The sequence below is a fragment of the Girardinichthys multiradiatus genome, chromosome 5 (assembly GCF_021462225.1).
Source record: "Girardinichthys multiradiatus isolate DD_20200921_A chromosome 5, DD_fGirMul_XY1, whole genome shotgun sequence".
Lineage (NCBI taxonomy): Eukaryota > Metazoa > Chordata > Actinopteri > Cyprinodontiformes > Goodeidae > Girardinichthys > Girardinichthys multiradiatus.
Genome location: NC_061798.1, coordinates 18,603,898 through 18,617,140, shown reverse-complemented (window position 1 = coordinate 18,617,140; position 13,243 = coordinate 18,603,898). Strand labels below are relative to the sequence as shown.

The window sequence follows — 13,243 nt, the reverse complement described above, 5'->3', positions numbered from 1 at the left end:
CAACACGAGACGGCTGAGCTGGGGAGGCAACAAGCAAACCCACACCAGCCCGCCGCCTCTCCCCGTGGGCCACTCCAGAGTAGAAGAGTCCCTCTCAAGGAGATGGGTTCCAGAGCCCATGCTGTGCGTGGAGGCAAGCCCGACTATTTCTAGTCGATATCTCTCGACCTCCTGCACAAGCTCAGGCTCCTTCCCCCCCAGCGAGGTGACATTCCACGTCCCTAGAGCCAGCCTAAGCATCCGGGGATCGGGCCGCTGAGGTCTCCACTTTCGTCCGCCACCCAATCCTCTTTGCACCGGTCCCTCACGGTTCCCCCCGCAGGTGGTGGGCCCACTGGGGGATGGCCTCGCGTCTCTCGTTCGGGCTTGGCCCGGCCGGGTCCCGCGAGGAGCAACCCGGCCACCAGGCGCTCTCCGACGAGTCCCGACAACGGGCCTGGCTCCAGGGTGGGACCCCGGCTCCGCCGTACCGGGCGACGTCACGTGCCTCGATATTTTGTTCTTCAGATTTAAAGATTTAGTGAGAACAAAATATTCAAATTCTCATTTAAAGAACTTATACATTTTGAGACTGGATGAAAATAATAACAAGAAAAAATAAAAATAAAAAAGAACAACAAGAACAAGAATTATTATTTTTATTATTACTATTATTAGGCCAGGGTGGTTTCACAGTTGTTAGCACTGCTGTCTTGAAGCAGAAGGTTCTGGGATCTTCAGGGAATTTACATGTTTCCCACGTGCATGCATGGGTTCTCTCCTGGTTTTCCTACAGTCCAAAAACATGCGTGTTATGTTAATAAGTCTCTCTAATTTGCCCTTAGGCATACATATGTATGCATGATTGTTTGTCCCGTGTACCCCTCCTCTAGTTCAATAATTGTTAGATAAGCACCAGTCCTCACATAAAACTGCAAGTATTAGCAGGGTATAGATGTTGGGTGGATGATAAAGCCATTTTAGTGTGTACTCACACTTTAGAAAGGTATGTAAAATGAGCTGCAATGTGAGTTGCAGAATTCAGACCAAGAGTGGACTTCTTTACTAATTACCAATAAGAAATAACCTCCCAATGTAATCAAATGACTTCACCTGGGCGCCACCACCCTAATAGGGTAAGTATCTTGTTTTAGTTTTATTGGAGCAGATCTGTTACAAAATCATTACCTGTTTTCTGAACAGTCTGATTTGTTTTCCAGGGTCACGGTCCTTCAGATGGCAACAATAACCGTCCTTGTATAGACGAAAAGGAACTTCAGAGGATTTTCCAGATTCTGCTTAACACTGCTGCAGCTACCACTACCAGAGCTGCCACTACTACTGCAGCTACCACTACCACAGTGGCAGCTACATAGAGGCTGAAATGAAAGATGAAAGCTGGAAGCTGGACCTCCTATAAGAGGACCATTAATTGTTTAAAAGTATGCTCTATCCCCAGTAAACATGTAAAATTAAATCTATTTGTTCCCTGTACTATTTCCTTAATAAAGTACAAGTGGAAAGCACATGTTCTCCTTGTGTTTGCTAGTCCTGTGAACGTAAAGTGAATAAATTAACATTTATACTCCCGCTGTGCATATTTTTATATTAACATATATAGACAAATACCAAAATTATCTCATAAACCTTTTACAACTCTGAGGATTGTATGAGGAATGCTGCACTGGAAACTGTTAAGTAAATAAAACCATTTAGAAATAAGTCAGACAATAAATTTAAATGTATGGAATTTGTACATAAACATACAAAAGGCTAAATTACATTTACTTGTGTTGCAAACATTGTTTCACATTGTGTCTTTAATCTCTGTCCTCCTTCATTCTGAATTAACTTTGGGTCTAAACAGCTTCATCATGAACAAAAATCTAAAACATTTAAAAAAAGATCCTTGTGCGTTTCAAACTGTTTTATTTAGGTTTGATGTGCTGTTTATAGGCTGCTAACCTTGCATCAAAAACTGTTGATAAGGTGATTCTACAACCACTTGGAAACAGAGGATGGTGCAATTTTCTTTAATAAAAATTAGTCTGTCTGTAGGTTTATTATTCGTCATATGAATAATGTTGAAATATCAGCTCAGTACATGTATACCAAATTTTAAAGATTTAGTGAGAACAAAATATTCAAATTCTCATTTAAAGAACTTATATATTTTGAGACTGGATGAAAATAATAACAAGAAAAAAAGAAAATAAAAAAGAACAACAAGAACAAGAATTATTATTTTTATTATTACTATTATTAGGCCAGGGTGGTTTCACAGTTGTTAGCACTGTTGCCTTGCAGGAGAAGGTTCTGGGATCTTCAGGGAATTTACATGTTTCCCACGTGCATGCATGGGTTCTCTCCTGGTTTTCCTACAGTCCAAAAACATGCGTGTTATGTTAATAAGTCTCTCTAATTTGCCCTTAGGCATGCATATGTATGCATGATTGTTTGTCCCGTGTACCCCTCCTCTAGTTCAATAATTGTTAGATAAGCACCAGTCCTCACATAAAACTGCAAGTATTAGCAGGGTATAGATGTTGGGTGGATGATAAAGCCATTTTAGTGTGTACTCACACTTTAGAAAAGTATGTAAAATGAGCTGCAACGTGAGTTGCAGAATTCAGACCAAGAGTGGACTTCTTTACTAATTACCAATAAGAAATAACCTCCCAATGTAATCAAATGACTTTCAGCTAAGTCTGACAAATAAAAGATTTCAAAGCTTTACCTGACTTTGAGGTGTGGCAGGGAACCGAGAACATCTCAGAAATATTAGGAGAGCATGGGGCAACTTCTAAATCAATCTTAACTGTAACAAACACCTTTCAAGTACTTGTTCAAAGTGGAGTGTTGTGTACTTTGGCATAATTTCAAAGGAAAACCTCCTGCAAATGTCCAGACAGCTTCCACTGAAATTCATGAAGAAAAGAGTAATAATAGTATTTATAAAGTAAAAATGAGCTCTATGTTTTATTCACATGATATCAACATATCTATGTTATATTAATTATGGCTTATTGTCTATTGACAATAATTGTGCATAATACCCCATTTGTGAAAACTGTTTTTTTGTGAATGAAATTTCCAGCAGCAAAAAAACAATGTAGTAGGAAATAAAATAGTAAATAAAGCAATAATTAAAATAAAGATGAAAAACTAAATATTCAATAACAAGGAAAAGATTGTTAAATCCCAAATATAAATATAATTTCCTGAAAACTGAACACGTATGGATGGGTGGTTTAATATAGTGTGTTTATCTGTTGTTTTCACATACATTACTTTAGTAAGGTACAACTAACCTCTCAGTCTGTTAAAACCCTGCCTACAGGGTAGCTTGCAACGTTTCACTGCCACCACTTTCAGCGATGCTATAAAGGAACACCAGATTACTGTGTTGCTGAATTATGATCTTAGCAGAAAATACACAAAATAAATACTCTCTTCACAGGGAGCCCACTATTTAATAACAAAACTTCGAAAGGTCTAAATTGAGCTACTGTCTCACTTTTGATCCGCCAACCATAAACTATCTCGTAATGAAATGGTCTTTCGACAGGGAAAATGAAAGAAAATGCTGATATGTATACTTCATGCATTATCTAAAATTTGCCCCCAAAAACACATTGCAAATATTTCAACACCCCTGAAGAGAGCAAAAATGCTATAAAAAAAAAAAAAGTTGGTGAAATGAGCTGTTGTCTTACTTGTGGTCCACCAAAGAAAAACTGCAATGTGATGTAATGAGGTGATCTGGCAGCATGTTTGCACAATGGAGTTTAGAAATTTACTGTGGATAGTTTGGGAGGTATTAAGGGTATTTCACATCTTATCTATGTAATATCATAAAGTCTGTCTTTAATTATGCGCCACACCGTGAAACATGAAAATGTTTCTCAACAGCTTCCCAACATTTCTGCATCTACAAGTGTATAAAAGAGAACTTCAACAACCAAAGTGCAACACAGCCTCTTCACTTGTCTCTGAGAAAGCCTCCTGAAGGTCTGAGGACTTGAATAATTTATTTAAGCTTTTAGTTTTAGTATTTTCTCCACTGAAAAGCTTTGATCACTTAGGTTAATGTGTTGTTTAGAAAGTAATTTGTAATATTCTGCTCCAACAGGTGAGATCACTGTAACCATGCTGAAGGTAGCACTTGTTCTTGGATGCCTCCTGAGCCTTATCATGGCTAAACCTGTAAGTAAAATATTATCACTGTTAACACTATAAGAAAGAGAATATAGAAAGGTACTATTGCTATTTACTGTGATAAGATCTTATGCAAGTAACGTCAAACCTTGTACAGATGGAGCACCAGCGTTTTGCCCGCTCTAGTTCTGGTTCTGGTTCTAACTCTGACGAGGTGAGTGTCCTCTATGCCTAACCTTTAAACCTTATCTGAGCATCAGTTACTGTATCGGTAGCGGGAAAATCCTCTGCTGTGTGTGATGATAAAATTCCTGGTTTTTCTTGAAGACAACCACCAGGACTACGACCACAGTAGCAGGTGCAACAACTGCACCAGCACTGACCCAACTTATTGCCCTTCTTCTACAACTACTAAGGCAGCAATGATCAAGTGAGTGACAAGTTTGTGAGATTTGTATCATTACTACTGTATTCGATCTTTTTGGTGTCAAAATGTATTGAGTCATACTGTTTTCTGTAATTTCAGACTGAAATCATGTCCATTTAACAAGAAGACTGAAACAAGACTGCTTCCACATTCACCATTTGATTTAGATCAGTTCTCACTAATATCTGTAGAGACCTCTAAATAAAGCTCATAATTAAAATGAACTTATTTCTTATTGTTTTATTTTAAATTTGAACTTTTAAACATGCAATAAAAAGCTTTCTCTTTATCTTCTATATTTAATTCTGTATGGTTTTAAAGAGCATTATGGTGTTTTTAACCGCTACTGTTCAGTAGACATTTTAAAAGTTCATATTTATCTACCATTAAAGTTAAGGCCATCCATAGGTTGGTAGCATAAAAAGATCATGCAAGCTTACAAATACATACTAAATGTACTTACTCTATGTCCTTAAAACTCATTTGACCATAACAGCAATGATTACATGTCTATATGAGCATAAGGGTGAAAGGGTCATGTAGTATTTTATTTCCTTTCATGAGACGACAGGATTTTGAGGAAAACATGTGAGAGCTGTTCTTTAGTTAAATTCAGCTCCAGAACACTTTTATCTGCTCTGACTTTAGAAAGCTTTACTTCAGAGTCAGTTTTAGGGGATATTGTTTAAAATGGAGCCCACTCATTGTATTCATGTCTAAAGGCACAAATTAAAAATAATAACCTATTTAGTGATAAAGAACCCATCCGTATATTTTGCAGTACCAGAAATTGCAAAACAAGCTCAGACTATCACATGACAAAATGTGTTTCTTCAAATTTCTTTGTTGGCAACATCAACATACATTTACTGCCAGCTGTTCGGTCACTTGTTAACAAAAGTCACAAATTAGCCACACAACAGAAACTCAATGAATTCAGGCATCCTGACAGAGTAAAGACAATCTGCTAAATAAATACAACAGTAGCTGAAATGACTACTGTTGGGCTCCTTACAACTAATGGAACATAACAAATTAGATTTTTTTAAAAATAATCTCAACTAAGAAATGTATTAGTTGCAGCACCAGACATAAAAATACACCTACTGTAAAAAAAAAAAACTATATTGACTTTACATGAAAATCTAAAATGTAAATTATACCAAATCAGAGTACAGGAGTGTTGCAGTATAGATGTTATTAGTCTTTGATGCAGCCGTCTAGACTTGATTCCAGACCTTCAATCCTGTGCTGCATGTGTATTCTTTACAATAAAGGCCAGTAGAGCTACAAAAAACTATAACAAAGTACAATGTATATAAATAAAAGTTATTTAGTTCTAATAGACCGGACAAAAGAAAAGAACAAACGTGAAAGAGGCAGCCATTTTGCAGTCTGATATAACTGTTGAATAGTGTACCTCCCTGAGCATAGAAACATTTCCTGTACCAGTTGCTACGGTAGTAGTGTTGTAGTAGTTGGTCTGACAAGTTGCTCCGATGTTTGCCCAGCATGTGTTAAAGAGTGTAGTCAATGTTATTCATGGTCGAAAACTGTTTCCTCAGTATCTTTTCTTTTTAAGGTTTCTATTTGCAGCACTAGTGGCCTTGATTTTTGTAAGTAGGCAGACAGGAAATAGGGTAAAGAGAGGGGGAAGATAGGCATAAAAGGTTACCGGGTGTGGGAATCCAACCCAGCACAGCTACGTCAAGGACTGAAGCCTCCAGGTATGGGTAATATTCTCTATCTTTACGCAACGTGCAGCGTTTCAGTTTGTGTAGTATCTTGCTGTTTACCACCTCCTCCAAAGAGTCCAGCCTTGAGCCAGTATGTAGCCAGCTTACTGTCGATAACCCAGCAAACCACAACAAAGCACTGTCCACAACAGACTAATAAAAAAGCATTGGATCAAAAGCCTCCTCCATGTAGTTCGCAAAACACAGCCCAATCACTTGTCTTAAAGGAGTCTGACAATGCTTTAGTAGACTCATGATTACACATTCTATAAGTACTCATGTGGACAGGCTGGCATTAAACAAGTGGGATCTAACTGGGCATCAACATATTTAGGTTTAAAATCATCTTTTAAAATTTTCAACGTTTTTTTTCTGCCTGGGAGTAATACTAACATTTTGGAGTAAACCAGTCAGATACCCAACTTTAATCTTATAGAGAATCTGTGGAGGGTGCGGGAGATTATGGTAATAGCAAGGAACCCTTCCAACCTCAAACGCTTGGAGCTCATCATCAAAGATAACAGTGGTGATTGCTCTAAAACTGCAAGGGAAGCTCAGCTTCCCATAAATATCAAAAAATAAGTGATCAAATATATACTGTTGTGTGTACATGTCATTGACTAAATATGCGCTACAACGCACTCAACCTTTGTTCAGAATCAGCTTCTTATCACTGGTAACGACGTGGCTTTCCTCTCCCTCATTCCCGCAGCTTCAGAGTGCTTTAAACAGTGAGTTCAATAGCGAAGCAAAAATGCTGGGCTTTGTCCCGCCCATCGGACGCTCAGCGTCTCTGGGGGTCTATGGGGCAGTGGGCTGGCCTCGGCTGGCCTGGACCCTCAGCCATGATGATTGGATGATGTGTCTGAGGCTGAATCCCTTTTTGATTGACAGCGAAATGAGCAAATCAGCGATCTTGAAATTGAGCTTCCCCTCCCTGAAAGACCAGCATCCGCCACTGAAAGATAAATAATCAAAAAATCAGTGGAACACCTAAAAAAAGCTGGTTAGCAATTATACAAAGAGTGCCGAATGCCTAATGGCAGTAGGAATTAATATGTAAATGGTAAATGTTGTTACTAATACAAAATGTCAGAATCAGAAGCAGCTTAATGGCCAAGTCTGTACAGACAAACAAGGAATTTCACTCCGATACACTTTGCTCTCAATAATACAATGTACATAAATACACAATTGACTTTACAATGGAATATAACGTGAGATCAGTCGAAGTATGCTTGTGCTGTTCTGGAACTCTTACTGACTGACTCTTACTAAGTCTTCACCATAGAAACTTCCTGGGGTCTCTGTGGTCGCTGGTTTTAGCAGACAGCGCGTTGTAGTGCCAACCGGAAGGTAAAAGTCTAAACAGTTTGTGTGCAGGGTGTGTGGGGTGTGCAGAGATGTTAGCTGCCCTTTTCCTGACCCTAGACCTGTATAAGTCCTGGATAGAGGTAAGGTCAGCCCTGATGATTCTCTCTGCAGACCTGATTGTTAGTTGCAGTCTGGACCTGTCCTGTTTTGTGGATGAGCCAAACCACACTAAGATGGACGAAGACAGGACAGACTGAACTATGGCAGTGTAGAAGATGACCAGCAGGTCCAGTGGATAGTTGTACTTCTTGAGTTGCCTCAGGAAGTACAGTATCTGCTGGGGCTTCTTCCGAACATTGTCTATGTATGAGGACCATCTTAGGTTTTGAGAAATTGTGGTTCCTAGGAACCAGAAGTTGTTCACAGCAGACACATTGTTGTTGAGGATGGTGAGGATGGTATGTGGGGGTGGTGTTCTCCACAAGTCCACCATCATCTCCACAGTCTTGAGTAGGTCAAGTTCCAGGTGGTTCTGACCACAATAGTGTACCAGGCGATCCACCTCCTGTCTTTATGCCGACTCATCACTGTCCTGGATCAGTCCAATAACAGTGGTGTCATCTGCAAACTTTAGGAGTTTTACAAACGGGTCCGCTGAGGTGCAACCATTTGTGTAAAGGGAGAAGAGGAGTGGGGAGAGAACACACCCCTGGGGGGCAGCGTGCTGATGGTTCTTGTGCAGGATAAGATGCTTCCCAGCCTAACCTGCTGCTGCTGCCAGGACTTTGAGCTGGATGAGCTTCTGGTGGAGGATGTCTCGGATGATAGCGTTGAAGGCCAAGCGGAAGTCCCGGGGTACATCCCTGGGTGGTCGAGGTGAAGCAAGATAAAGTATAGTCTCAAGTTGACTGCATTGTTTGCTGACCTGTTTGCATAGGCAAACTGCAGGGGGTCCAGCAGGGGGCCTGTGATGTCCCTGAGGTGCTTCAACGCCAGTCGATCAAAGGATTTCATGACCACAGATGTCAGGGTGACAGGCTTGTAGTCATTTAAATTCAAGAATTTGTGTCGGAATGGGATGTGGAGGAGTTGGGTTGAGGTGTGAACAGCTGGTTTTCATACATGCAGTATAAGCCATTCAACTGGTTTTCCAGGTGATGATTCTGCTCAGGGTTGGAGGAGTAGGTCCTGTGGGCAGTCAGGTTTTTCAAACCATTCCAAACAGCAGAAGCATCTCCATGTGAAAAACTTTTCTTTAGCTTCTCAGTGTAGCTTCTCTTCGCTGCTTTGATCTCCTCGGTCAGTTTGTTCCTGGCCTGTTATCCAGGTACCAGTCCCCACTGCTGTGAGACTCTTCCTTATCCCTGTTCAGCTGCCTCAGATCAGAAGTGAACTAGGGTTTATTGTTGTTGTATGTGCAGAAGGTTTTGGTCGGTACACACATGTCCTCGCAGAAACCGATGTAAGATGTCACTACCTCAGTAAGTTGGTTTAAATAAACTGTCAGGTACAACCAGACACAGACACAGGGTTAATATCAGCAACTAAGTCATATAAACTGGCTTTATTGAACATTAGATCTCTGTCAGGAAAATCATTTTTAATCAGTGACTTCATTATTGACCACGATCTTGATGTTATGTTTTTAACAGAAACATGGTTACATGAATTTAATGAAGCTCCCATTCTGATAGAGTCGATGCCTCCGAACAACAATTTTCTTTGGGTTGAGGGGTGGCCACTTTGTTTAAAGATTTATTAGTGTAAAAAACTTATTTCTGGGCAAATTTGACTCTTTTGAATATTTGGCTCTCCAGGTAAAGAGCCCGGTACAAACCATGTTCTTGAATATTTACAAGCCTCCAAAGTCCAAAACAAACTTTTTCAGTGATTTTGATGACCTTTTATCTGTGATATGTGTTGATTATGGAGTTTAACGAAAATTCCGAATGAAAGACTCACCCTCGCCGTCTCACCATCCAATGACTTCCCTGTGGGTCTCCCGGCCTTCCAATCAGCATCCTGTCCGCCTGATTCTTCATCCAATCGCCTTCCGACACCTTGTTTTTAAAGGACTTCTGTTGTGTTCCTCCTCGCTTGTCAGCTGAGCTCATCCCTCCTCCACCCCACCTCCACCATCTTCCTTCCCATTTACTCCTGGCTTCCTCGCTCCCTGGCCACCAATCCACCACCAGTGTCGGATCAGGCGGAAGACATCTCTAAATATAAGCTTTACAATGTTCATCCTAGCTCATATCATTCTCAACATTCATGTCTTCATCCCAGGTCCGAGCGCCAAAGATATAATTATGTAATTTCCCATCATTAAAACGTTTCTAATTGCCAACACTCTCTTTCTGAGTCTTTTCAGATTGAAATGACTGTTTAATTATTGTGGGAGACTTCAACATTCACATGGACAATCCTGAAGACAGAAGTGCAATAGATCTATGTGACACTCTTAGAAAGTTTGGTTTGACTCAACATGTTAAACAGCAAACGCACAAACAGGGACATATTTTGGACTTGATCATCACTAAGGGTCTAAACATTTTCAAGGTGTCTGTAACTGATGTTGCTCTATCAGACCACTTTTCTGTTATTTTTGAAAGCATCATCTCCAATGGCTCAGTTTGCCAAAGAAACATTATAGGAAAACGCATCTTTAAGGACGGTGCTGCTGAAACCTTTAACCAGATTTACTCTTCTACCTCCACCTTGCCCTTTAACACTGTAGATGAGCTGGTAGAAAACGTTCATTCTAAAATCTCGGACATCATGGATTCAATTGCTCCAGTTAAAGTGAAAGTCGTTTCTGGGAAGAAAATATCTCCGTGGAGAAGTGCTCCACCAGTCAGAAGTGAAAAACAGGAGTGTCTAAAAGCTGAACGCAGGTGGCGAAAGACTGAACTCCAGGTTCCCTATATTATCTATAAAGAGAGACTATACAGATATAACCTACAACTGGAAAATGCAATTGAATCTTTCTTTTCTGAGATCATCAGCAAAAACATAAACAATGCTTGTGCTTTATTTGCCACGGTCGAAAGGTTAACAAACCCTCCTGTAACTGTAGCATCTGAACTCCACTCTACCAGGGCCTGCAATGAATTTGCTATCTTCTTCACTGAAAAAACCCAAAAGATCAGAGGGGCAGTCAGCACATCCACATCAGCTCCAGTACCAAAGTTGTCTCAAACTAGAACTTATTTTGACAAAATTCCCAATTTCACCAAATAAACGACAAAAACTTCGAAGAAATCGTGCACCAACTAAGATCTTCTTCCTGCTGTCTCGATGTTTTACCTACAGCTTTTCTTAAGAAAGCTTCGCCCATAATAACATCTGATTTAACACAAATAATAAACACGTCCCTTTTGTCAGGTGTTTTACCCCAGGCCCTGAAAACAGCAATTATCAAACCTCTATTGAAAAAGAGCAACTTGGACAAGCTGCTACTACAGAACTACCGGCCTATATCAAACCTCCCCTTCATCAGCAAGATTAATGAAAAAGCTGTGTTGCAGGACCTTGAAAAACAAATTCATGCGTTCATCTTTAGTAGAATTGATTACTGCAATGGTGTCTTCACAGGTCTGCCTAAAAAGTCAATCAGACAGCTGCAGTTGATCCAGAATGCTGCTGCCCGCGCCTTCTCTAGAACTAAGAAAGTGGAGCACATCACCCTGGTTCTAAAGTCCCTTCACTGGCTCCCTGTAGCTCAGAGAATAGACTTTAAAACACTTCTGTTAGTCTATAAGTCACTGAATGGCTTAGCACCAAAATACATTACAGACTTGTTGTCAGTGTATCAACCACCCAGACCTCTCAGGTCTTCTGACTCAAATCTACTCTGCATACCCAGAACCAGCACCAAATATGGAGAAGCAGCTTTTAGTTCTTATGCTCCACTAATCTGGAATAAACTCCCAGAAAACTGTAAAAGCGCCGAAACCCTAAATTGCTTTAAATCAAGATTAAAAACATATTTGTTTAGAGTGGCCTTGGAATGTGTTATCTAGACATTATTAGTTAAGTTTTCAGTCCAATTTTCCTTTCATTTTCTTATCTATCATTCTATTCTCTCTCTCTTTTATTTAATTACCTCTATTGTTTGACTTTCTGTATCATTGTAATGTTTTTTCTTATGTACAGGACCTTGAGTGCCTTGTTGCTGAAAAGCGCTATATAAATAAACTTGACTTGACTTGACTTAAATCAGTGGCTGAAGTTTGAAAAGCAGTCAAATCTGTGCAGTCAAAGCAGGCCTGTAACATCTGCTTTGACTTATAAGTCCTCTTTTTAACAGTCCAATCCACAAGTTTGGAAGCTTTTAATTTCTGCTTGTAGGTTGGGATGAGATGGACCAGAGAGTGGTCAGAAAGTCTGGAATCAGCCCTGGTGACAGCATGATTTGCACCCTTGAAAGTTGTGTAGCAGTGGTCCAGAGTGGGACACTGAATGTGCTGTCTGTTTTTGGGAAGTTCATTGGAAAGGCTGGCACTGTTAAAATCCCCAAGAACAATTATGAGAGCGTCTGGGTGTTTTTTTCCCCACGTCTGTTATCAGCTCAGCCAGTTGTTTTTCAGCATCTGAAGTAGAGCCTTGAGGTGGTTTGTAAGTGCCAACCAGTACATACGAGGAGAACTCCCTCAGTAAAAATGTTTGGCACTGTGTGTGTGGGGATGGCCTGGGGGTCTCCGACAGTGCCGTTGGGGGTGGGCTTGTAAAGCAGGGGGCTGCCCGCCTTGATGAGGTGTTGTCTCTGTGGGTGCTTCGGCCATGTCCCAGACTGGTGGTCCCCTGTATGGTGGCCTATGGGGGTTCTTGGTGCCCTGCGTCTCGCTCTGTGTCTCTTTGATCTGTGGGCTGTTTCTGTGCCTTGCTTGTATACTTCTGTGCTGGGCATAACATCAGACTAAACCAACAATGAATACTTCAAGAACTGTACAGTCCTCCTACTGTTACATTGTTTAGCTGCTCATTGGCTTGACTTTGAAATGGGCAAAATGTTAGAGCAGTTCCTTGGAAATATTCCAATTTCTACCTTTGTACTTTTTTATCCATTCATCCACTGTCTATACACGCTTCTCCCTGTAGGGTCGCATGGGGCGTGCTGGTGCCTATCTTCAGTAGTCAATGGGCGAGAGGCGGGGCACACCTTGGCCAGGTCACCAGTCCAGGTACTTGTTTGGAAAAACTTAAATGTTTTAAATGCTCCAAAGAAAAATCTTTACCACTGAGGTTAATAATAACACCACCTCTTTAGAGTCTAGGGCTTTATCTCAGCAAAACATATTTAAGATACTGTATTCATTTTTCTAAACAAAAAATCACTGGTAATGTTTTACATTTATTTTAGCTCTTTTAAAATATTACTTAAGGTTTTACTCACTAAACTAGTCACAGATTTATTTATTTGGTCAGCAGTGGCCAAACCTCTGTTGATGTTTCAATGCGTTCCTGTTTCATTATTGCTTTTATTGCATCTATTTCCTCACCTTTCCACCTACATACTTGGACTAATGCTGGGCAGACAGTTTCTTAATAATTGCAGTTTCACAACTGTCTCATATGGTTAGGAGCATAAATCCACCCATCTGCCAGTGTATAAAAAGCTGAACAGACC

General features: G+C 40.3%; 1 long non-coding RNA gene across 1 annotated transcript; it reads left to right on the top strand.

Annotated features, from left to right (window-relative positions):
* The first annotated feature begins 3,953 nt into the window (after positions 1–3,953).
* On the top strand, positions 3,954–4,788 carry LOC124868964. The gene is made up of 5 exons (XR_007038441.1): positions 3,954–3,990; positions 4,112–4,185; positions 4,295–4,351; positions 4,465–4,567; positions 4,664–4,788. It is a non-coding gene; the product is annotated as an uncharacterized LOC124868964 (long non-coding RNA).
* The last annotated feature ends 8,455 nt before the right edge of the window (positions 4,789–13,243 follow it).